We start from the raw sequence: 24,728 nt of genomic DNA on the forward strand, positions 1-24,728 counted from the left end.
TGTAATGTGCGGAGCGGAGCCGAGCGTGTAATGTGCGGAGCCGAGCGTGTAATGTGCGGAGCGGAGCCGAGCGTGTAATGTGCGGAGCGGAGCCGAGCGTGTAATGTGCGGAGCGGAGCCGAGCGTGTAATGTGCGGAGCGGAGCCGTGTGTGTAATGTGCGGAGCGGAGCCGAGTGTGTAATGTGCGGAGCGGAGCCGAGTGTGTAATGTGCGGAGCCGAGTGTGTAATGTGCGGAGCGGAGCCCAGTGTGTAATGTGCGGAGCGGAGCCCAGTGTGTAATGTGCGGAGCCGAGTGTGTAATGTGCGGAGCCGAGTGTGTAATGTGCGGAGCCGAGTGTGTAATGTGCGGAGCGGAGCCGAGTGTGTAATGTGCGGAGCCGAGTGTGTAATGTGCGGAGCAGAGCCGAGCGTGTAATGTGCGGAGCGGAGCCGAGCGTGTAATGTGCGGAGCGGAGCCGAGTGTGTAATGTGCGGAGCGGAGCCGAGTGTGTAATGTGCAGAGCGGAGCCGAGTGTGTAATGTGCGGAGCCGAGTGTGTAATGTGCGGAGCGGAGCCGAGTGTGTAATGTGCAGAGCCGAGTGTGTAATGTGCGGAGCGGAGCCGAGCGTGTAATGTGCGGAGCGGAGCCGAGCGTGTAATGTGCGGAGCGGAGCCGAGCGTGTAATGTGTGGAGCGGAGCCGAGCGTGTAATGTGCGGAGCGGAGCCCAGTGTGTAATGTGCGGAGCGGAGCCCAGTGTGTAATGTGCGGAGCGGAGCCCAGTGTGTAATGTGCGGAGCGGAGCCGAGCGTGTAATGTGCGGAACGGAGCCGAGTGTGTAATGTGCGGAGCGGAGCCGAGTGTGTAATGTGCGGAGCCGAGTGTGTAATGTGCGGAGCCGAGCGTGTAATGTGCGGAGTGGAGACGAGTGCGTAATGAGCGGAGCCGAGCGTGTAATGTGCGGAGCGGAGCCGAGCGTGTAATGTGCGGAGCGGAGCCGAGTGCGTAATGTGCGGAGTGGAGACGAGTGCGTAATGAGCGGAGCCGAGCGTGTAATGTGCGGAGCGGAGCCGAGTGTGTAATGTGCGGAGCGGAGCCGAGCGCGTAATGTGCGGAGCGGAGCCGAGCGCGTAATGTGCGGAGCGGAGCCGAGCGTGTAATGTGCGGAGCCGAGCGTGTAATGTGCGGAGCGGAGCCGAGTGCGTAATGTGCGGAGCGGAGCCGAGTGCGTAATGAGCGGAGCCGAGCGTGTAATGTGCGGAGCGGAGCCGAGCGTGTAATGTGCGGAGCGGAGCCGAGCGTGTAATGTGCGGAGCGGAGCCGAGCGCGTAATGTGCGGAGCGGAGCCGAGCGTGTAATGTGCAGAGCGGAGCCGAGTGTGTAATGTGCGGAGCCGAGCGTGTAATGTGCGGAGCGGAGTCGAGCGTGTAATGTGCGTAGCGGAACCGAGCGTGTAATGTGCGGAGCGGAGCCGAGCGTGTAATGTGCGGAGCGGAGCCGAGCGTGTAATGTGCGGAGCGGAGCCGAGTGTGTAATGTGCGGAGCCGAGTGTGTAATGTGCGGAGCAGAGCCGAGCGTGTAATGTGCGGAGCGGAGCCGAGCGTGTAATGTGCGGAGCGGAGCCGAGCGTGTAATGTGCGGAGCGGAGCCGAGTGTGTAATGTGCGGAGCGGAGCCGAGTGTGTAATGTGCGGAGCGGAGCCGAGTGTGTAATGTGCGGAGCGGAGCCGAGTGTGTAATGTGCGGAGCCGAGTGTGTAATGTGCGGAGCGGAGCCGAGTGTGTAATGTGCGGAGCGGAGCCGAGTGTGTAATGTGCGGAGCGGAGCCGACTGTGTAATGTGCAGAGCGGAGCCGAGTGTGTAATGTGCGGAGCCAAGTGTGTAATGTGCGGAGCCGAGGGTGTAATGTGCGGAGCCGAGTGTGTAATGTGCGGAGCGGAGCCGAGTGCGTAATGTGCGGAGCGGAGCCGAGTGCGTAATGAGCGGAGCCAAGCGTGTAATGTGCGGAGCGGAGCCGAGCGTGTAATGTGCGGAGCGGAGCCGTGTGTGTAATGTGCTGAGCGGAGCCGAGTGTGTAATGTGCGGAGCGGAGCCGTGTGTGTAATGTGCGGAGCGGAGCCGAGTGTGTAATATCCGGAGCGGAGCCGAGTGTGTAATGTGCGGAGCGGAGCCCAGTGTGTAATGTGCGGAGCGGAGCCGAGTGTGTAATGTGCGGAGCGGAGCCGAGTGTGTAATGTGCGGAGCCGAGTGTGTAATGTGCGGAGCGGAGCCCAGTGTGTAATGTGCGGAGCGGAGCCGAGTGTGTAATGTGCGGAGCCGAGTGTGTAATGTGCGGAGCCGAGTGTGTAATGTGCGGAGCGGAGCCGAGTGTGTAATGTGTGGAGCCGAGTGTGTAATGTGCGGAGCAGAGCCGAGCGTGTAATGTGCGGAGCGGAGCCGAGCGTGTAATGTGCGGAGCGGAGCCGAGTGTGTAATGTGCAGAGCGGAGCCGAGTGTGTAATGTGCGGAGCGGAGCCGAGTGTGTAATGTGCAGAGCGGAGCCTAGTGTGTAATGTGCGGAGCGGAGCCGAGTGTGTAATGTGCAGAGCCGAGTGTGTAATGTGCGGAGCGGAGCCGAGTGTGTAATGTGCGGAGCGGAGCCGAGCGTGTAATGTGCGGAGCGGAGCCGAGCGTGTAATGTGCGGAGCGGAGCCGAGCGTGTAATGTGCGGAGCGGAGCCGAGCGTGTAATGAGCGGAGCGGAGCCGAGCGTGTAATGTGCGGAGCGGAGCCCAGTGTGTAATGTGCGGAGCGGAGCCGAGCGTGTAATGGGCGGAACGGAGCCGAGTGTGTAATGTGCGGAGCGGAGCCCAGTGTGTAATGTGCGGAGCGGAGCCGAGCGTGTAATGGGCGGAACGGAGCCGAGTGTGTAATGTGCGGAGCGGAGCCGAGTGTGTAATGTGCGGAGCCGAGTGTGTAATGTGCGGAGCCGAGCGTGTAATGTGCGGAGCGGAGCCGAGGGTGTAATGTGCGGAGCGGAGCCGAGCGTGTAATGAGCGGAGCCGAGTGTGTAATGTGCGGAGCCGAGTGTGTAATGTGCGGAGCGGAGCCGAGTGTGTAATGTGCGGAGCGGAGCCGACTGTGTAATGTGCAGAGCGGAGCCGAGTGTGTAATGTGCGGAGCCAAGTGTGTAATGTGCGGAGCCGAGGGTGTAATGTGCGGAGCCGAGTGTGTAATGTGCGGAGCGGAGCCGAGTGTGTAATGTGCGGAGCCGAGTGTGTAATGTGCGGAGCGGAGCCGAGCGTGTAATGTGCGGAGCGGAGCCGAGCGTGTAATGAGCGGAGCCAAGTGTGTAATGTGCGGAGCGGAGCCGAGTGTGTAATGTGCGGAGCGGAGCCGAGCGTGTAATGTGCGGAGCGCAGCCGAGCGTGTAATGTGCGGAGCCGACCGTGTAATGTTCGGAGCGGAGCCGAGCGTATCATGTGCGGAGCCGAGCGTGTAATGTGCGGAGCGGAGCCGAGGGTGTAATGTGCGGAGCGGAGCCGAGCGTGTAATGAGCGGAGCCGAGTGTGTAATGTGCGGAGCGGAGCCGAGTGTGTAATGTGCGGAGCCGAGTGTGTAATGTGCGGAGCCGAGTGTGTAATGTGCGGAGCGGAGCCGAGTGTGTAATGTGCGGAGCCGAGTGTGTAATGTGCGGAGCAGAGCCGAGTGTGTAATGTGCGGAGCGGAGCCGAGCGTGTAATGTGCGGAGCCGAGTGTGTAATGTGCGGAGCGGAGCCGAGTGTGTAATGTGCGGAGCGGAGCCGAGTGTGTAATGTGCAGAGCGGAGCCGAGTGTGTAATGTGCGGAGCCAAGTGTGTAATGTGCGGAGCCGAGTGTGTAATGTGCGGAGCCGAGTGTGTAATGTGCGGAGCGGTGCCGAGTGTGTAATGTGCGGAGCGGACCCGAGTGCGTAATGTGCGGAGCGGAGCCGAGTGCGTAATGTGCGGAGCGGAGCCGAGTGCGTAATGAGCGGAGCCGAGCGTGTAATGTGCGGAGCGGAGCCGAGCGTGTAATGTGCGGAGCGGAGCCGAGTGTGTAATGTGCGGAGCCGAGTGTGTAATGTGCGGAGCGGAGCCGAGTGTGTAATGTGCGGAGCGGAGCCGAGTGTGTAATGTGCGGAGCGGAGCCGAGTGTGTAATGTGCGGAGCGGAGCCGAGCGTGTAATGTGCGGAGCCGAGCGTGTAATGTGCGGAGCGGAGCCGAGCGTGTAATGTGCGGAGCGGAGCCGAGCGTGTAATGTGCGGAGCGGAGCCGAGCGTGTAATGTGCGGAGCGGAGCCGTGTGTGTAATGTGCGGAGCGGAGCCGAGTGTGTAATGTGCGGAGCGGAGCCGAGTGTGTAATGTGCGGAGCGGAGCCGAGTGTGTAATGTGCGGAGCCGAGTGTGTAATGTGCGGAGCGGAGCCCAGTGTGTAATGTGCGGAGCGGAGCCCAGTGTGTAATGTGCGGAGCCGAGTGTGTAATGTGCGGAGCCGAGTGTGTAATGTGCGGAGCCGAGTGTGTAATGTGCGGAGCGGAGCCGAGTGTGTAATGTGCGGAGCCGAGTGTGTAATGTGCGGAGCAGAGCCGAGCGTGTAATGTGCGGAGCGGAGCCGAGCGTGTAATGTGCGGAGCGGAGCCGAGTGTGTAATGTGCGGAGCGGAGCCGAGTGTGTAATGTGCAGAGCGGAGCCGAGTGTGTAATGTGTGGAGCCGAGTGTGTAATGTGCGGAGCGGAGCCGAGCGTGTAATGTGCGGAGCGGAGCCGAGCGTGTAATGTGTGGAGCGGAGCCGAGCGTGTAATGTGCGGAGCGGAGCCCAGTGTGTAATGTGCGGAGCGGAGCCCAGTGTGTAATGTGCGGAGCGGAGCCCAGTGTGTAATGTGCGGAGCGGAGCCGAGCGTGTAATGTGCGGAACGGAGCCGAGTGTGTAATGTGCGGAGCGGAGCCGAGTGTGTAATGTGCGGAGCCGAGTGTGTAATGTGCGGAGCCGAGCGTGTAATGTGCGGAGCGGAGCCGAGGGTGTAATGTGCGGAGCGGAGCCGAGCGTGTAATGAGCGGAGCCGAGTGTGTAATGTGCGGAGCGGAGCCGAGTGTGTAATGTGCGGAGCCGAGTGTGTAATGTGCGGAGCCGAGTGTGTAATGTGCGGAGCGGAGCCGAGTGTGTAATGTGCGGAGCAGAGCCGAGTGTGTAATGTGCGGAGCGTAGCCGAGCGTGTAATGTGCGGAGCGGAGCCGTGTGTGTAATGTGCGGAGCGGAGCCGAGTGTGTAATGTGCGGAGCGGAGCCGAGTGTGTAATGTGCGGAGCGGAGCCGAGTGTGTAATGTGCGGAGCCGAGTGTGTAATTTGCGGAGCTGAGTGTGTAATGTGCGGAGCGGAGCCGAGTGTTTAATGTGCGGAGCGGAGCCGAGTGCGTAATGTGCGGAGCGGAGCCGAGTGCGTAATGTGCGGAGTGGAGCCGAGTGCGTAATGAGCGGAGCCGAGCGTGTAATGTGCGGAGCGGAGCCGAGTGTGTAATGTGCGGAGCGGAGCCGAGCGCGTAATGTGCGGAGCGGAGCCGAGCGCGTAATGTGCGGAGCGGAGCCGAGCGTGTAATGTGCGGAGCCGAGCGTGTAATGTGCGGAGCGGAGCCGAGTGCGTAATGTGCGGAGCGGAGCCGAGTGCGTAATGAGCGGAGCCGAGCGTGTAATGTGCGGAGCGGAGCCGAGCGTGTAATGTGCGGAGCGGAGCCGAGCGTGTAATGTGCGGAGCGGAGCCGAGCGCGTAATGTGCGGAGCGGAGCCGAGTGTGTAATGTGCGGAGCCGAGCGTGTAATGTGCGGAGCGGAGCCGAGTGTGTAATGTGCGGAGCCGAGTGTGTAATGTGCGGAGCAGAGCCGAGCGTGTAATGTGCGGAGCGGAGCCGAGCGTGTAATGTGCGGAGCGGAGCCGAGCGTGTAATGTGCGGAGCGGAGCCGAGTGTGTAATGTGCGGAGTGGAGCCGAGTGTGTAATGTGCGGAGCGGAGCCGAGTGTGTAATGTGCGGAGCGGAGCCGAGTGTGTAATGTGCGGAGCCGAGTGTGTAATGTGCGGAGCGGAGCCGAGTGTGTAATGTGCGGAGCGGAGCCGAGTGTGTAATGTGCGGAGCGGAGCCGACTGTGTAATGTGCAGAGCGGAGCCGAGTGTGTAATGTGCGGAGCCAAGTGTGTAATGTGCGGAGCCGAGGGTGTAATGTGCGGAGCCGAGTGTGTAATGTGCGGAGCGGAGCCGAGTGTGTAATGTGCGGAGCCGAGTGTGTAATGTGCGGAGCGGAGCCGAGTGCGTAATGTGCGGAGCGGAGCCGAGTGCGTAATGTGCGGAGCGGAGCCGAGTGCGTAATGAGCGGAGCCGAGCGTGTAATGTGCGGAGCGGAGCCGAGCGTGTAATGTGCGGAGCGGAGCCGAGTGTGTAATGTGCGGAGCCGAGTGTGTAATGTGCGGAGCGGAGCCGAGTGTGTAATGTGCGGAGCGGAACCGAGCGTGTAATGTGCGGAGCGGAGCCGAGCGTGTAATGTGCGGAGCGGAGCCGTGTGTGTAATGTGCTGAGCGGAGCCGAGTGTGTAATGTGCGGAGCGGAGCCGTGTGTGTAATGTGCGGAGCGGAGCCGAGTGTGTAATATCCGGAGCGGAGCCGAGTGTGTAATGTGCGGAGCGGAGCCCAGTGTGTAATGTGCGGAGCGGAGCCGAGTGTGTAATGTGCGGAGCGGAGCCGAGTGTGTAATGTGCGGAGCCGAGTGTGTAATGTGCGGAGCGGAGCCGAGTGTGTAATGTGCGGAGCCGAGTGTGTAATGTGCGGAGCCGAGTGTGTAATGTGCGGAGCGGAGCCGAGTGTGTAATGTGTGGAGCCGAGTGTGTAATGTGCGGAGCAGAGCCGAGCGTGTAATGTGCGGAGCGGAGCCGAGCGTGTAATGTGCGGAGCGGAGCCGAGTGTGTAATGTGCAGAGCGGAGCCGAGTGTGTAATGTGCGGAGCGGAGCCGAGTGTGTAATGTGCAGAGCGGAGCCTAGTGTGTAATGTGCGGAGCGGAGCCGAGTGTGTAATGTGCAGAGCCGAGTGTGTAATGTGCGGAGCGGAGCCGAGTGTGTAATGTGCGGAGCGGAGCCGAGCGTGTAATGTGCGGAGCGGAGCCGAGCGTGTAATGTGCGGAGCGGAGCCGAGCGTGTAATGAGCGGAGCGGAGCCGAGCGTGTAATGTGCGGAGCGGAGCCCAGTGTGTAATGTGCGGAGCGGAGCCGAGCGTGTAATGGGCGGAACGGAGCCGAGTGTGTAATGTGCGGAGCGGAGCCCAGTGTGTAATGTGCGGAGCGGAGCCGACTGTGTAATGTGCAGAGCGGAGCCGAGTGTGTAATGTGCGGAGCCAAGTGTGTAATGTGCGGAGCCGAGGGTGTAATGTGCGGAGCCGAGTGTGTAATGTGCGGAGCGGAGCCGAGTGTGTAATGTGCGGAGCCGAGTGTGTAATGTGCGGAGCGGAGCCGAGTGCGTAATGTGCGGAGCGGAGCCGAGTGCGTAATGTGCGGAGCGGAGCCGAGTGCGTAATGAGCGGAGCCGAGCGTGTAATGTGCGGAGCGGAGCCGAGCGTGTAATGTGCGGAGCGGAGCCGAGTGTGTAATGTGCGGAGCCGAGTGTGTAATGTGCGGAGCGGAGTCGAGTGTGTAATGTGCGGAGCGGAACCGAGCGTGTAATGTGCGGAGCGGAGCCGAGCGTGTAATGTGCGGAGCGGAGCCGTGTGTGTAATGTGCTGAGCGGAGCCGAGTGTGTAATGTGCGGAGCGGAGCCGTGTGTGTAATGTGCGGAGCGGAGCCGAGTGTGTAATATCCGGAGCGGAGCCGAGTGTGTAATGTGCGGAGCGGAGCCCAGTGTGTAATGTGCGGAGCGGAGCCGAGTGTGTAATGTGCGGAGCGGAGCCGAGTGTGTAATGTGCGGAGCCGAGTGTGTAATGTGCGGAGCGGAGCCGAGTGTGTAATGTGCGGAGCCGAGTGTGTAATGTGCGGAGCCGAGTGTGTAATGTGCGGAGCGGAGCCGAGTGTGTAATGTGTGGAGCCGAGTGTGTAATGTGCGGAGCAGAGCCGAGCGTGTAATGTGCGGAGCGGAGCCGAGCGTGTAATGTGCGGAGCGGAGCCGAGTGTGTAATGTGCAGAGCGGAGCCGAGTGTGTAATGTGCGGAGCGGAGCCGAGTGTGTAATGTGCAGAGCGGAGCCTAGTGTGTAATGTGCGGAGCGGAGCCGAGTGTGTAATGTGCAGAGCCGAGTGTGTAATGTGCGGAGCGGAGCCGAGTGTGTAATGTGCGGAGCGGAGCCGAGCGTGTAATGTGCGGAGCGGAGCCGAGCGTGTAATGTGCGGAGCGGAGCCGAGCGTGTAATGAGCGGAGCGGAGCCGAGCGTGTAATGTGCGGAGCGGAGCCCAGTGTGTAATGTGCGGAGCGGAGCCGAGCGTGTAATGGGCGGAACGGAGCCGAGTGTGTAATGTGCGGAGCGGAGCCCAGTGTGTAATGTGCGGAGCGGAGCCGAGCGTGTAATGGGCGGAACGGAGCCGAGTGTGTAATGTGCGGAGCGGAGCCGAGTGTGTAATGTGCGGAGCCGAGTGTGTAATGTGCGGAGCCGAGCGTGTAATGTGCGGAGCGGAGCCGAGGGTGTAATGTGCGGAGCCGAGCGTGTAATGAGCGGAGCCGAGTGTGTAATGTGCGGAGCCGAGTGTGTAATGTGCGGAGCCGAGTGTGTAATGTGCGGAGCCGAGTGTGTAATGTGCGGAGCGGAGCCGAGCGTGTAATGTGCGGAGCGGAGCCGAGCGTGTAATGTGCGGAGCGGAGCCGTGTGTGTAATGTGCGGAGCGGAGCCGAGTGTGTAATGTGCGGAGCGGAGCCGAGCGTGTAATGTGCGGAGCGGAGCCGAGCGTGTAATGTGCGGAGCGGAGCCGAGCGTGTAATGTGCGGAGCGGAGCCGAGCGCGTAATGTGCGGAGCGGAGCCGAGCGCGTAATGTGCGGAGCGGAGCCGAGCGCGTAATGTGCGGAGCGGAGCCGAGCGTGTAATGTGCGGAGCGGAGCCGAGCGTGTAATGTGCGGAGCGGAGCCGAGCGTGTAATGTGCGGAGCCGAGCGTGTAATGTGCGGAGCGGAGTCGAGCGTGTAATGTGCGTAGCGGAGCCGAGCGTGTAATGTGCGGAGCGGAGCCGAGCGTGTAATGTGCGGAGCGGAGCCGAGCGTGTAATGTGCGGAGCGGAGCCGAGCGTGTAATGTGCGGAGCGGAGCCGAGCGTGTAATGTGCGGAGCGGAGCCGAGTGTGTAATGTGCGGAGCCGAGCGTGTAATGTGCGGAGCGGAGTCGAGCGTGTAATGTGCGTAGCGGAGCCGAGCGTGTAATGTGCGGAGCGGACCCGAGCGTGTAATGTGCGGAGCGGAGCCGAGCGTGTAATGTGCGGAGCGGAGCCCAGTGTGTAATGTGCGGAGCGGAGTCCAGTGTGTAATGTGCGGAGCGGAGCCGAGTGTGTAATGTGCGGAGCCGAGTGTGTAATGTGCGGAGCCGAGCGTGTAATGTGCGGAGCGGAGCCGAGCGTGTAATGTGCGGAGCGGAGCCGAGTGTGTAATGTGCGGAGCCGAGCGTGTAATGAGCGGAGCCGACCGTGTAATGTGCGGAGCGGAGCCGAGCGTGTAATGTGCGGAGCGTAGCCGAGCGTGTAATGTGCGGAGCCGAGCGTGTAATGTGCGGAGCCGAGCGTGTAATGTGCGGAGCCGAGCCGAGCGTGTAATGTGCGGAGTCGAGCGTGTAATTTGCGGAGCCGAGCGTGTAATGTGCGGAGCCGAGCCGAGCGTGTAATGTGCGGAGCGGAGCCGAGCGTGTAATGTGCGGAGCCGAGCGTGTAATGTGCGGAGCCGAGTGTGTAATGTGCGGAGCCGAGTGTGTAATGTGCGGAGCGGAGCCGAGTGTGTAATGTGCGGAGCGGAGCCGAGCGTGTAATGTGCGGAGCCGAGCGTGTAATGTGCGGAGCGGAGCCGAGCGTGTAATGTGCGGAGCGGAGCCGTGTGTGTAATGTGCTGAGCGGAGCCGAGTGTGTAATGTGCGGAGCGGAGCCGTGTGTGTAATGTGCGGAGCGGAGCCGAGTGTGTAATGTGCGGAGCGGAGCCGAGTGTGTAATGTGCGGAGCGGAGTGTGTAATGTGCGGAGCCGAGTGTGTAATGTGCGGAGCCGAGTGTGTAATGTGCGGAGCGGAGCCGAGTGTGTAATGTGCGGAGTCGAGTGTGTAATGTGCGGAGCAGAGCCGAGCGTGTAATGTGCGGAGCGGAGCCGAGCGTGTAATGTGCGGAGCGGAACCGAGTGTGTAATGTGCGGAGCGGAGCCGAGTGTGTAATGTGCGGAGCGGAGCCGAGTGTGTAATGTGCAGAGCCGAGTGTGTAATGTGCGGAGCGGAGCCGAGTGTGTAATATGCGGAGCGGAGCCGAGCGTGTAATGTGCGGAGCGGAGCCGAGCGTGTAATGTGCGGAGCGGAGCCGAGCGTGTAATGTGCGGAGCGGAGCCGAGTGTGTAATGTGCGGAGCCGAGTGTGTAATGTGCGCAGCCGAGCGTGTAATGTGCGGAGCGGAGCCGAGGGTGTAATGTGCGGAGCGGAGCCGAGCGTGTAATGAGCGGAGCCGAGTGTGTAATGTGCGGAGCGGAGCCGAGTGTGTAATGTGCGGAGCCGAGTGTGTAATGTGCGGAGCCGAGTGTGTAATGTGCGGAGCGGAGCCGAGTGTGTAATGTGCGGAGCAGAGCCGAGTGTGTAATGTGCGGAGCGGAGCCGAGCGTGTAATGTGCGGAGCGGAGCCGTGTGTGTAATGTGCGGAGCGGAGCCGAGTGTGTAATGTGCGGAGCGGAGCCGAGTGTGTAATGTGCGGAGCGGAGCCGAGTGTGTAATGTGCGGAGCCAAGTGTGTAATGTGCGGAGCGGAGCCGAGTGTGTAATGTGCGGAGCTGAGTGTGTAATGTGCGGAGCGGAGCCGAGTGTGTAATGTGCGGAGCGGAGCCGAGTGAGTAATGTGCGGAGCGGAGCCGAGTGCGTAATGTGCGGAGCGGAGCCGAGTGCGTAATGTGCGGAGCGGAGCCGAGTGCGTAATGTGCGGAGTGGAGCCGAGTGCGTAATGAGCGGAGCCGAGCGTGTAATGTGCGGAGCGGAGCCGAGCGTGTAATGTGCGGAGCAGAGCCGAGTGTGTAATGTGCGGAGCGGAGCCGAGCGCGTAATGTGCGGAGCGGAGCCGAGCGCGTAATGTGCGGAGCCGAGCGTGTAATGTGCGGAGCCGAGCATGTAATGTGCGGAGCGGAGCCGAGTGCGTAATGTGCGGAGCGGAGCCGAGTGCGTAATGAGCGAAGCCGAGCGTGTAATGTGCGGAGCGGAGCCGAGCGTGTAATGTGCGGAGCGGAGCCGAGCGTGTAATGTGCGGAGCGGAGCCGAGCGCGTAATGTGCGGAGCGGAGCCGAGCGCGTAATGTGCGGAGCGGAGCCGAGCGTGTAATGTGCGGAGCGGAGCCGAGCGTGTAATGTGCGGAGCGGAGCCGAGTGTGTAATGAGCGGAGCCGAGCGTGTAATGTGCGGAGCGGAGCCGAGCGTGTAATGTGCGGAGCGGAGCCGAGCGTGTAATGTGCGGAGCGGAGCCCAGCGTGTAATGTGCGGAGCGGAGCCGAGCGTGTAATGTGCGGAGCCGAGCGTGTAATGTGCGGAGCCGAGCGTGTAATGTGCGGAGCGGAGCCGAGGGTGTAATGTGCGGAGCGGAGCCGAGCGTGTAATGAGCGGAGCCGAGTGTGTAATGTGCGGAGCGGAGCCGAGTGTGTAATGTGCGGAGCCGAGTGTGTAATGTGCGGAGCCGAGTGTGTAATGTGCGGAGCGGAGCCGAGTGTGTAATGTGCGGAGCCGAGTGTGTAATGTGCGGAGCAGAGCCGAGCCGAGCGTGTAATGTGCGGAGCGGAGCCGAGCGTGTAATGTGCGGAGCGGAGCCGAGCGTGTAATGTGCGGAGCGGAGCCGAGTGTGTAATGTGCAGAGCGGAGCCGAGTGTGTAATGTGCGGAGCGGAGCCGAGTGTGTAATGTGCGGAGCGAAGCCGAGTGTGTAATGTGCGGAGCCGAGTGTGTAATGTGCGGAGCGGAGCCGAGTGTGTAATGTGCGGAGCGGAGCCGAGTGCGTAATGTGCGGAGCGGAGCCGAGTGCGCAATGTGCGGAGCGGAGCCGAGTGCGTAATGAGCGGAGCCGAGCGTGTAATGTGCGGAGCGGAGCCGAGCGTGTAATGTGCGGAGCGGAGCCGAGTGTGTAATGTGCGGAACGGAGCCGAGTGTGTAATGTGCGGAGCGGAGCCGAGTGTGTAATGTGCGGAGCCGAGTGTGTAATGTGCGGAGCCGAGCGTGTAATGTGCGGAGCGGAGCCGAGGGTGTAATGTGCGGAGCGGAGCCGAGCGTGTAATGAGCGGAGCCGAGTGTGTAATGTGCGGAGCGGAGCCGAGTGTGTAATGGGCGGAGCCGAGTGTGTAATGTGCGGAGCCGAGTGTGTAATGTGCGGAGCGGAGCCGAGTGTGTAATGTGCGGAGCAGAGCCGAGTGTGTAATGTGCGGAGCGGAGCCGAGCGTGTAATGTGCGGAGCGGAGCCGAGCGTGTAATGTGCGGAGCGGAGCCGAGTGTGTAATCTGCGGAGCCGAGTGTGTAATGTGCGGAGCGGAGCCGAGAGTGTAATGTGCGGAGCGGAGCCGAGCGTGTAATGTGCGGAGCCGAGCGTGTAATGTGCGGAGCGGAGCCGAGCGTGTAATGTGCGGAGCGGAGCCGAGCGTGTAATGTGCGGAGCGGAGCCGAGCGTGTAATGTGCTGAGCGGAGCCGAGTGTGTAATGTGCGGAGCGGAGCCGTGTGTGTAATGTGCGGAGCGGAGCCGAGCGTGTAATGTGCGGAGCGGAGCCGAGCGTGTAATGTGCGGAGCCGAGCGTGTAATGTGCGGAGCGGAGCCGAGCGTGTAATGTGCGGAGAGGAGCCGAGCGTGTAATGTGCGGAGCGGAGCCGAGTGTGTAATGTGCGGAGCCGAGCGTGTAATGTGCGGAGCGGAGCCGAGCGTGTAATGTGCGGAGCGGAGCCGAGCGTGTAATGTGCGGAGCGGAGCCGAGCGTGTAATGTGCGGAGCGGAGCCGAGCATGTAATGTGCGGAGCGGAGCCGAGCGTGTAATGTGCGGAGCGGAGCCGAGCGTGTAATGTGCGGAGAGGAGCCGAGCGTGTAATGTGCGGAGCGGAGCCGAGTGTGTAATGTGCGGAGCCGAGCGTGTAATGTGCGGAGCGGAGCCGAGCGTGTAATGTGCGGAGCGGAGGCGAGCGTGTAATGTGCGGAGCCGAGGGTGTAATGTGTGGAGCGGAGCCGAGCGCGTAATGTGCGGAGCGGAGCCGAGCGTGTAATGTGCGGAGCGGAGCCGAGTGTGTAATGTGCGGAGCCGAGTGTGTAATGTGCGGAGCGGAGCCGAGTGTGTAATGTGCGGAGCGGAGCCGAGTGTGTAATGTGCGGAGCGGAGCCGAGTGTGTAATGTGCGGAGCGGAGCCGAGCGTGTAATGTGCGGAGCCGAGCGTGTAATGTGCGGAGCGGAGCCGAGCGTGTAATGTGCGGAGCGGAGCCGAGCGTGTAATGTGCGGAGCGGAGCCGAGCGTGTAATGTGCGGAGCGGAGCCGTGTGTGTAATGTGCGGAGCGGAGCCGAGTGTGTAATGTGCGGAGCGGAGCCGAGTGTGTAATGTGCGGAGCGGAGCCGAGTGTGTAATGTGCGGAGCCGAGTGTGTAATGTGCGGAGCGGAGCCCAGTGTGTAATGTGCGGAGCGGAGCCCAGTGTGTAATGTGCGGAGCCGAGTGTGTAATGTGCGGAGCCGAGTGTGTAATGTGCGGAGCCGAGTGTGTAATGTGCGGAGCGGAGCCGAGTGTGTAATGTGCGGAGCCGAGTGTGTAATGTGCGGAGCAGAGCCGAGCATGTAATGTGCGGAGCGGAGCCGAGTGTGTAATGTGCGGAGCGGAGCCGAGTGTGTAATGTGCAGAGCGGAGCCGAGTGTGTAATGTGCGGAGCCGAGTGTGTAATGTGCGGAGCGGAGCCGAGTGTGTAATGTGCAGAGCCGAGTGTGTAATGTGCGGAGCGGAGCCGAGCGTGTAATGTGCGGAGCGGAGCCGAGCGTGTAATGTGTGGAGCGGAGCCGAGCGTGTAATGTGCGGAGCGGAGCCCAGTGTGTAATGTGCGGAGCGGAGCCCAGTGTGTAATGTGCGGAGCGGAGCCCAGTGTGTAATGTGCGGAACGGAGCCGAGTGTGTAATGTGCGGAGCGGAGCCGAGTGTGTAATGTGCGGAGCCGAGTGTGTAATGTGCGGAGCCGAGCGTGTAATGTGCGGAGCGGAGCCGAGGGTGTAATGTGCGGAGCGGAGCCGAGCGTGTAATGAGCGGAGCCGAGTGTGTAATGTGCGGAGCGGAGCCGAGTGTGTAATGGGCGGAGCCGAGTGTGTAATGTGCGGAGCCGAGTGTGTAATGTGCGGAGCGGAGCCGAGTGTGTAATGTGCGGAGCAGAGCCGAGTGTGTAATGTGCGGAGCGGAGCCGAGCGTGTAATGTGCGGAGCGGAGCCGAGCGTGTAATGTGCGGAGCGGAGCCGAGTGTGTAATCTGCGGAGCCGAGTGTGTAATGTGCGGAGCGGAGCCGAGTGTGTAATGTGCGGAGCGGAGCCGAGCGTGTAATGTGCGGAGCCGAGCGTGTAATGTGCGGAGCGGAGCCGAGCGTGTAATGTGCGGAGCGGAGCCGAGCGTGTAATGTGCGGAGCGGAGCCGAGCGTGTAATGTGCTGAGCGGAGCCGAGTGTGTAATGTGCGGAGCGGAGCCGTGTGTGTAATGTGCGGAGCGGAGCCGAGCGTGTAATGTGCGGAGCGGAGCCGAGCGTGTAATGTGCGGAGCGGAGCCGAGCGTGTAATGTGCGGAGCCGAGCGTGTAATGTGCGGAGCGGAGCCGAGCGTGTAATGTGCGGAGAGGAGCCGAGCGTGTAATGTGCGGAGCGGAGCCGAGTGTGTAATGTGCGGAGCCGAGCGTGTAATGTGCGGAGCGGAGCCGAGCGTGTAATGTGCGGAGCGGAGCCGAGCGTGTAATGTGCGGAGCGGAGCCGAGCGTGTAATGTGCGGAGCGGAGCCGTGTGTGTAATGTGCGGAGCGGAGCCGAGTGTGTAATGTGCGGAGCGGAGCCGAGTGTGTAATGTGCGGAGCGGAGCCGAGTGTGTAATGTGCGGAGCCGAGTGTGTAATGTGCGGAGCGGAGCCCAGTGTGTAATGTGCGGAGCGGAGCCCAGTGTGTAATGTGCGGAGCCGAGTGTGTAATGTGCGGAGCCGAGTGTGTAATGTGCGGAGCCGAGTGTGTAATGTGCGGAGCGGAGCCGAGTGTGTAATGTGCGGAGCCGAGTGTGTAATGTGCGGAGCAGAGCCGAGCATGTAATGTGCGGAGCGGAGCCGAGTGTGTAATGTGCGGAGCGGAGCCGAGTGTGTAATGTGCAGAGCGGAGCCGAGTGTGTAATGTGCGGAGCCGAGTGTGTAATGTGCGGAGCGGAGCCGAGTGTGTAATGTGCAGAGCCGAGTGTGTAATGTGCGGAGCGGAGCCGAGCGTGTAATGTGCGGAGCGGAGCCGAGCGTGTAATGTGTGGAGCGGAGCCGAGCGTGTAATGTGCGGAGCGGAGCCCAGTGTGTAATGTGCGGAGCGGAGCCCAGTGTGTAATGTGCGGAGCGGAGCCCAGTGTGTAATGTGCGGAACGGAGCCGAGTGTGTAATGTGCGGAGCGGAGCCGAGTGTGTAATGTGCGGAGCCGAGTGTGTAATGTGCGGAGCCGAGCGTGTAATGTGCGGAGCGGAGCCGAGGGTGTAATGTGCGGAGCGGAGCCGAGCGTGTAATGAGCGGAGCCGAGTGTGTAATGTGCGGAGCGGAGCCGAGTGTGTAATGGGCGGAGCCGAGTGTGTAATGTGCGGAGCCGAGTGTGTAATGTGCGGAGCGGAGCCGAGTGTGTAATGTGCGGAGCAGAGCCGAGTGTGTAATGTGCGGAGCGGAGCCGAGCGTGTAATGTGCGGAGCGGAGCCGAGCGTGTAATGTGCGGAGCGGAGCCGAGTGTGTAATCTGCGGAGCCGAGTGTGTAATGTGCGGAGCGGAGCCGAGTGTGTAATGTGCGGAGCGGAGCCGAGCGTGTAATGTGCGGAGCCGAGCGTGTAATGTGCGGAGCGGAGCCGAGCGTGTAATGTGCGGAGCGGAGCCGAGCGTGTAATGTGCGGAGCGGAGCCGAGCGTGTAATGTGCTGAGCGGAGCCGAGTGTGTAATGTGCGGAGCGGAGCCGTGTGTGTAATGTGCGGAGCGGAGCCGAGCGTGTAATGTGCGGAGCGGAGCCGAGCGTGTAATGTGCGGAGCGGAGCCGAGCGTGTAATGTGCGGAGCCGAGCGTGTAATGTGCGGAGCGGAGCCGAGCGTGTAATGTGCGGAGAGGAGCCGAGCGTGTAATGTGCGGAGCGGAGCCGAGTGTGTAATGTGCGGAGCCGAGCGTGTAATGTGCGGAGCGGAGCCGAGCGTGTAATGTGCGGAGCGGAGCCGAGCGTGTAATGTGCGGAGCGGAGCCGAGCGTGTAATGTGCGGAGCGGAGCCGAGCATGTAATGTGCGGAGCGGAGCCGAGCGTGTAATGTGCGGAGCGGAGCCGAGCGTGTAATGTGCGGAGAGGAGCCGAGCGTGTAATGTGCGGAGCGGAGCCGAGTGTGTAATGTGCGGAGCCGAGCGTGTAATGTGCGGAGCGGAGCCGAGCGTGTAATGTGCGGAGCGGAGGCGAGCGTGTAATGTGCGGAGCCGAGGGTGTAATGTGTGGAGCGGAGCCGAGCGCGTAATGTGCGGAGCGGAGCCGAGCGCGTAATGTGCGGAGCGGAGCCGAGCGCGTAATGTGCGGAGCGGAGCCGAGCGCGTAATGTGCGGAGCGGAGCCGAGTGCGTAATGTGCGGAGCGGAGCCGAGTGCGTAATGAGCGGAGCCGAGCGTGTAATGTGCGGAGCGGAGGCGAGCGTGTAATGTGCGGAGCCGAGGGTGTAATGTGTGGAGCGGAGCCGAGCGCGTAATGTGCGGAGCGGAGCCGAGCGCGTAATGTGCGGAGCGGAGCCGAGCGCGTAATGTGCGGAGCGGAGCCGAGTGCGTAATGTGCGGAGCGGAGCCGAGTGCGTAATGTGCGGAGCGGAGCCGAGTGCGTAATGAGCGGAGCCGAGCGTGTAATGTGCGGAGCGGAGCCGAGCGTGTAATGTGCGGAGCGGAGCCGAGTGTGTAATGTGCGGAGCCGAGTGTGTAATGTGCGGAGCGGAGCCGAGTGTGTAATGTGCGGAGCGGAGCCGAGTGTGTAATGTGCGGAGCGGAGCCGAGTGTGTAATGTGCGGAGCGGAGCCGAGCGTGTAATGTGCGGAGCCGAGCGTGTAATGTGCGGAGCGGAGCCGAGCGTGTAATGTGCGGAGCGGAGCCGAGCGTGTAATGTGCGGAGCCGAGCCGAGCGTGTAATGTGCGGAGCGGAGCCGTGTGTGTAATGTGCGGAGCGGAGCCGAGTGTGTAATGTGCGGAGCGGAGCCGAGTGTGTAATGTGCGGAGCGGAGCCGAGTGTGTAATGTGCGGAGCCGAGTGTGTAATGTGCGGAGCGGAGCCCAGTGTGTAATGTGCGGAGCGGAGCCCAGTGTGTAATGTGCGGAGCCGAGTGTGTAATGTGCGGAGCCGAGTGTGTAATGTGCGGAGCCGAGTGTGTAATGTGCGGAGCGGAGCCGAGTGTGTAATGTGCGGAGCCGAGTGTGTAATGTGCGGAGCAGAGCCGAGCGTGTAATGTGCGGAGCGGAGCCGAGTGTGTAATGTGCGGAGCGGAGCCGAGTGTGTAATGTGCAGAGCGGAGCCGAGTGTGTAATGTGCGGAGCCGAGTGTGTAATGTGCGGAGCGGAGCCGAGTGTGTAATGTGCAGAGCCGAGTGTGTAATGTGCGGAGCGGAGCCGAGCGTGTAATGTGCGGAGCGGAGCCGAGCGTGTAATGTGTGGAGCGGAGCCGAGCGTGTAATGTGCGGAGCGGAGCCCAGTGTGTAATGTGCGGAGCGGAGCCCAGTGTGTAATGTGCGGAGCCCAGTGTGTAATGTGCGGAACGGAGCCGAGTGTGTAATGTGCGGAGCGGAGCCGAGTGTGTAATGTGCGGAGCCGAGTGTGTAATGTGCGGAGCCGAGCGTGTAATGTGCGGAGCGGAGCCGAGGGTGTAATGTGCGGAGCGGAGCCGAGCGTGTAATGAGCGGAGCCGAGTGTGTAATGTGCGGAGCGGAGCCGAGTGTGTAATGTGCGGAGCCGAGTGTGTAATGTGCGGAGCCGAGTGTGTAATGTGCGGAGCGGAGCCGAGTGTGTAATGTGCGGAGCAGAGCCGAGTGTGTAATGTGCGGAGCGGAGCCGAGCGTGTAATGTGCGGAGCGGAGCCGTGTGTGTAATGTGCGGAGCGGAGCCGAGTGTGTAATGTGCGGAGCGGAGCCGAGTGTGTAATGTGCGGAGCGGAGCCGAGTGTGTAATGTGCGGAGCGGAGCCGAGTGTGTAATGTGCGGAGCCGAGTGTGTAATTTGCGGAGCTGAGTGTGTAATGTGCGGAGCGGAGCCGAGTGTGTAATGTGCGGAGCGGAGCCGAGTGCGTAATGTGCGGAGCGGAGCCGAGTGCGTAATGTGCGGAGTGGAGCCGAGTGCGTAATGAGCGGAGCCGAGCGTGTAATGTGCGGAGCGGAGCCGAGTGTGTAATGTGCGGAGCGGAGCCGAGCGCGTAATGTGCGGAGCGGAGCCGAGCGCGTAATGTGCGGAGCGGAGCCGAGCGTGTAATGTGCGGAGCCGAGCGTGTAATGTGCGGAGCGGAGCCGAGTGCGTAATGTGCGGAGCGGAGCCGAGTGCGTAATGAGCGGAGCCGAGCGTGTAATGTGCGGAGCGGAGCCGAGCGTGTAATGTGCGGAGCGGAGCCGAGCGTGTAATGTGCGGAGCGGAGCCGAGCGCGTAATGTGCGGAGCGGAGCCGAGCGTGTAATGTGCGGAGCGGAGCCGAGTGTGTAATGTGCGGAGCCGAGCGTGTAATGTGCGGAGCGGAGTCGAGCGTGTAATGTGCGTAGCGGAACCGAGCGTGTAATGTGCGGAGCGGAGCCGAGCGTGTAATGTGCGGAGCGGAGCCGAGCGTGTAATGTGCGGAGCGGAGCCGAGTGTGTAATGTGCGGAGCCGAGTGTGTAATGTGCGGAGCAGAGCCGAGTGTGTAATGTGCGGAGCGGAGCCGAGCGTGTAATGTGCGGAGCGGAGCCGAGCGTGTAATGTGCGGAGCGGAGCCGAGTGTGTAATGTGCGGAGCGGAGCCGAGTGTGTAATGTGCGGAGCGGAGCCGAGTGTGTAATGTGCGGAGCAGAGCCGAGTGTGTAATGTGCGGAGCCGAGTGTGTAATGTGCGGAGCGGAGCCGAGTGTGTAATGTGCGGAGCGGAGCCGAGTGTGTAATGTGCGGAGCGGAGCCGACTGTGTAATGTGCAGAGCAGAGCCCGAGTGTGTAATGTGCGGAGCCAAGTGTGTAATGTGCGGAGCCGAGGGTGTAATGTGCGGAGCCGAGTGTGTAATGTGCGGAGCGGAGCCGAGTGTGTAATGTGCGGAGCCGAGTGTGTAATGTGCGGAGCGGAGCCGAGTGCGTAATGTGCGGAGCGGAGCCGAGTGCGTAATGTGCGGAGCGGAGCCGAGTGCGTAATGTGCGGAGTGGAGCCGAGTGCGTAATGAGCGGAGCCGAGCGTGTAATGTGCGGAGCGGAGCCGAGCGTGTAATGTGCGGAGCGGAGCCGAGCGTGTAATGTGCGGAGCGGAGCCGAGCGTGTAATGTGCGGAGCGGAGCCCAGCGTGTAATGTGCGGAGCGGAGCCGAGCGTGTAATGTGCGGAGCCGAGCGTGTAATTTGCGGAGCGGAGCCGAGGGTGTGATGTGCGTAGCGGAGCCGAGCGTGTAATGAGCGGAGCCGAGTGTGTAATGTGCGGAGCGGAGCCGAGTGTGTAATGTGCGGAGCCAAGTGTGTAATGTGCGGAGCCGAGTGTGTAATGTGCGGAGCCGAGTGTGTAATGTGCGGAGCGGTGCCGAGTGTGTAATGTGCGGAGCGGAGCCGAGTGCGTAATGTGCGGAGCGGAGCCGAGTGCGTAATGTGCGGAGCGGAGCCGAGTGCGTAATGAGCGGAGCCGAGCGTGTAATGTGCGGAGCGGAGCCGAGCGTGTAATGTGCGGAGCGGAGCCGAGTGTGTAATGTGCGGAGCCGAGTGTGTAATGTGCGGAGCGGAGCCGAGTGTGTAATGTGCGGAGCGGAGCCGAGCGTGTAATGTGCGGAGCCGAGCGTGTAATGTGCGGAGCGGAGCCGAGCGTGTAATGTGCGGAGCGGAGCCGAGCGTGTAATGTGCGGAGCGGAGCCGAGCGTGTAATGTGCGGAGCGGAGCCGTGTGTGTAATGTGCGGAGCGGAGCCGAGTGTGTAATGTGCGGAGCGGAGCCGAGTGTGTAATGTGCGGAGCCGAGTGTGTAATGTGCGGAGCGGAGCCCAGTGTGTAATGTGCGGAGCGGAGCCCAGTGTGTAATGTGCGGAGCCGAGTGTGTAATGTGCGGAGCCGAGTGTGTAATGTGCGGAGCCGAGTGTGTAATGTGCGGAGCGGAGCCGAGTGTGTAATGTGCGGAGCCGAGTGTGTAATGTGCGGAGCAGAGCCGAGCGTGTAATGTGCGGAGCGGAGCCGAGCGTGTAATGTGCGGAGCGGAGCCGAGTGTGTAATGTGCGGAGCGGAGCCGAGTGTGTAATGTGCAGAGCGGAGCCGAGTGTGTAATGTGCGGAGCCGAGTGTGTAATGTGCGGAGCGGAGCCGAGTGTGTAATGTGCAGAGCCGAGTGTGTAATGTGCGGAGCGGAGCCGAGCGTGTAATGTGCGGAGCGGAGCCGAGCGTGTAATGTGCGGAGCGGAGCCGAGCGTGTAATGTGTGGAGCGGAGCCGAGCGTGTAATGTGCGGAGCGGAGCCCAGTGTGTAATGTGCGGAGCGGAGCCCAGTGTGTAATGTGCGGAGCGGAGCCCAGTGTGTAATGTGCGGAGCGGAGCCGAGCGTGTAATGTGCGGAACGGAGCCGAGTGTGTAATGTGCGGAGCGGAGCCGAGTGTGTAATGTGCGGAGCCGAGTGTGTAATGTGCGGAGCCGAGCGTGTAATGTGCGGAGTGGAGACGAGTGCGTAATGAGCGGAGCCGAGCGTGTAATGTGCGGAGCGGAGCCGAGCGTGTAATGTGCGGAGCGGAGCCGAGTGCGTAATGTGCGGAGTGGAGACGAGTGCGTAATGAGCGGAGCCGAGCGTGTAATGTGCGGAGCGGAGCCGAGTGTGTAATGTGCGGAGCGGAGCCGAGCGCGTAATGTGCGGAGCGGAGCCGAGCGCGTAATGTGCGGAGCGGAGCCGAGCGTGTAATGTGCGGAGCCGAGCGTGTAATGTGCGGAGCGGAGCCGAGTGCGTAATGTGCGGAGCGGAGCCGAGTGCGTAATGAGCGGAGCCGAGCGTGTAATGTGCGGAGCGGAGCCGAGCGTGTAATGTGCGGAGCGGAGCCGAGCGTGTAATGTGCGGAGCGGAGCCGAGCGCGTAATGTGCGGAGCGGAGCCGAGCGTGTAATGTGCAGAGCGGAGCCGAGTGTGTAATGTGCGGAGCCGAGCGTGTAATGTGCGGAGCGGAGTCGAGCGTGTAATGTGCGTAGCGGAACCGAGCGTGTAATGTGCGGAGCGGAGCCGAGCGTGTAATGTGCGGAGCGGAGCCGAGCGTGTAATGTGCGGAGCGGAGCCGAGTGTGTAATGTGCGGAGCCGAGTGTGTAATGTGCGGAGCAGAGCCGAGCGTGTAATGTGCGGAGCGGAGCCGAGCGTGTAATGTGCGGAGCGGAGCCGAGCGTGTAATGTGCGGAGCGGAGCCGAGTGTGTAATGTGCGGAGCGGAGCCGAGTGTGTAATGTGCGGAGCGGAGCCGAGTGTGTAATGTGCGGAGCGGAGCCGAGTGTGTAATGTGCGGAGCCGAGTGTGTAATGTGCGGAGCGGAGCCGAGTGTGTAATGTGCGGAGCGGAGCCGAGTGTGTAATGTGCGGAGCGGAGCCGACTGTGTAATGTGCAGAGCGGAGCCGAGTGTGTAATGTGCGGAGCCAAGTGTGTAATGTGCGGAGCCGAGGGTGTAATGTGCGGAGCCGAGTGTGTAATGTGCGGAGCGGAGCCGAGTGCGTAATGTGCGGAGCGGAGCCGAGTGCGTAATGAGCGGAGCCGAGCGTGTAATGTGCGGAGCGGAGCCGAGCGTGTAATGTGCGGAGCGGAGCCGTGTGTGTAATGTGCTGAGCGGAGCCGAGTGTGTAATGTGCGGAGCGGAGCCGTGTGTGTAATGTGCGGAGCGGAGCCGAGTGTGTAATATCCGGAGCGGAGCCGAGTGTGTAATGTGCGGAGCGGAGCCCAGTGTGTAATGTGCGGAGCGGAGCCGAGTGTGTAATGTGCGGAGCGGAGCCGAGTGTGTAATGTGCGGAGCCGAGTGTGTAATGTGCGGAGCGGAGCCCAGTGTGTAATGTGCGGAGCGGAGCCGAGTGTGTAATGTGCGGAGCCGAGTGTGTAATGTGCGGAGCCGAGTGTGTAATGTGCGGAGCGGAGCCGAGTGTGTAATGTGTGGAGCCGAGTGTGTAATGTGCGGAGCAGAGCCGAGCGTGTAATGTGCGGAGCGGAGCCGAGCGTGTAATGTGCGGAGCGGAGCCGAGTGTGTAATGTGCAGAGCGGAGCCGAGTGTGTAATGTGCGGAGCGGAGCCGAGTGTGTAATGTGCAGAGCGGAGCCTAGTGTGTAATGTGCGGAGCGGAGCCGAGTGTGTAATGTGCAGAGCCGAGTGTGTAATGTGCGGAGCGGAGCCGAGTGTGTAATGTGCGGAGCGGAGCCGAGCGTGTAATGTGCGGAGCGGAGCCGAGCGTGTAATGTGCGGAGCGGAGCCGAGCGTGTAATGTGCGGAGCGGAGCCGAGCGTGTAATGAGCGGAGCGGAGCCGAGCGTGTAATGTGCGGAGCGGAGCCCAGTGTGTAATGTGCGGAGCGGAGCCGAGCGTGTAATGGGCGGAACGGAGCCGAGTGTGTAATGTGCGGAGCGGAGCCCAGTGTGTAATGTGCGGAGCGGAGCCGAGCGTGTAATGGGCGGAACGGAGCCGAGTGTGTAATGTGCGGAGCGGAGCCGAGTGTGTAATGTGCGGAGCCGAGTGTGTAATGTGCGGAGCCGAGCGTGTAATGTGCGGAGCGGAGCCGAGGGTGTAATGTGCGGAGCGGAGCCGAGCGTGTAATGAGCGGAGCCGAGTGTGTAATGTGCGGAGCCGAGTGTGTAATGTGCGGAGCGGAGCCGAGTGTGTAATGTGCGGAGCGGAGCCGACTGTGTAATGTGCAGAGCGGAGCCGAGTGTGTAATGTGCGGAGCCAAGTGTGTAATGTGCGGAGCCGAGGGTGTAATGTGCGGAGCCGAGTGTGTAATGTGCGGAGCGGAGCCGAGTGTGTAAGGTGCGGAGCCGAGTGTGTAATGTGCGGAGCGGAGCCGAGCGTGTAATGTGCGGAGCGGAGCCGAGCGTGTAATGAGCGGAGCCAAGTGTGTAATGTGCGGAGCGGAGCCGAGTGTGTAATGTGCGGAGCGGAGCCGAGCGTGTAATGTGCGGAGCGCAGCCGAGCGTGTAATGTGCGGAGCCGACCGTGTAATGTTCGGAGCGGAGCCGAGCGTATCATGTGCGGAGCCGAGCGTGTAATGTGCGGAGCGGAGCCGAGGGTGTAATGTGCGGAGCGGAGCCGAGCGTGTAATGAGCGGAGCCGAGTGTGTAATGTGCGGAGCGGAGCCGAGTGTGTAATGTGCGGAGCCGAGTGTGTAATGTGCGGAGCCGAGTGTGTAATGTGCGGAGCGGAGCCGAGTGTGTAATGTGCGGAGCCGAGTGTGTAATGTGCGGAGCAGAGCCGAGTGTGTAATGTGCGGAGCGGAGCCGAGCGTGTAATGTGCGGAGCCGAGTGTGTAATGTGCGGAGCGGAGCCGAGTGTGTAATGTGCGGAGCGGAGCCGAGTGTGTAATGTGCAGAGCGGAGCCGAGTGTGTAATGTGCGGAGCCAAGTGTGTAATGTGCGGAGCCGAGTGTGTAATGTGCGGAGCCGAGTGTGTAATGTGCGGAGCGGTGCCGAGTGTGTAATGTGCGGAGCGGACCCGAGTGCGTAATGTGCGGAGCGGAGCCGAGTGCGTAATGTGCGGAGCCGAGCGTGTAATGTGCGGAGCGGAGCCGAGCGTGTAATGTGCGGAGCGGAGCCGAGTGTGTAATGTGCGGAGCCGAGTGTGTAATGTGCGGAGCGGAGCCGAGTGTGTAATGTGCGGAGCGGAGCCGAGTGTGTAATGTGCGGAGCGGAGCCGAGTGTGTAATGTGCGGAGCGGAGCCGAGCGTGTAATGTGCGGAGCCGAGCGTGTAATGTGCGGAGCGGAGCCGAGCGTGTAATGTGCGGAGCGGAGCCGAGCGTGTAATGTGCGGAGCGGAGCCGAGCGTGTAATGTGCGGAGCGGAGCCGTGTGTGTAATGTGCGGAGCGGAGCCGAGTGTGTAATGTGCGGAGCGGAGCCGAGTGTGTAATGTGCGGAGCGGAGCCGAGTGTGTAATGTGCGGAGCCGAGTGTGTAATGTGCGGAGCGGAGCCCAGTGTGTAATGTGCGGAGCGGAGCCCAGTGTGTAATGTGCGGAGCCGAGTGTGTAATGTGCGGAGCCGAGT

Source organism: Phyllobates terribilis, unplaced genomic scaffold (assembly GCF_046119375.1).
Source record: "Phyllobates terribilis strain yellow unplaced genomic scaffold, ASM4611937v1 Scaffold_1__5_contigs__length_1240528914, whole genome shotgun sequence".
Taxonomy (NCBI): Eukaryota; Metazoa; Chordata; class Amphibia; order Anura; family Dendrobatidae; genus Phyllobates; species Phyllobates terribilis.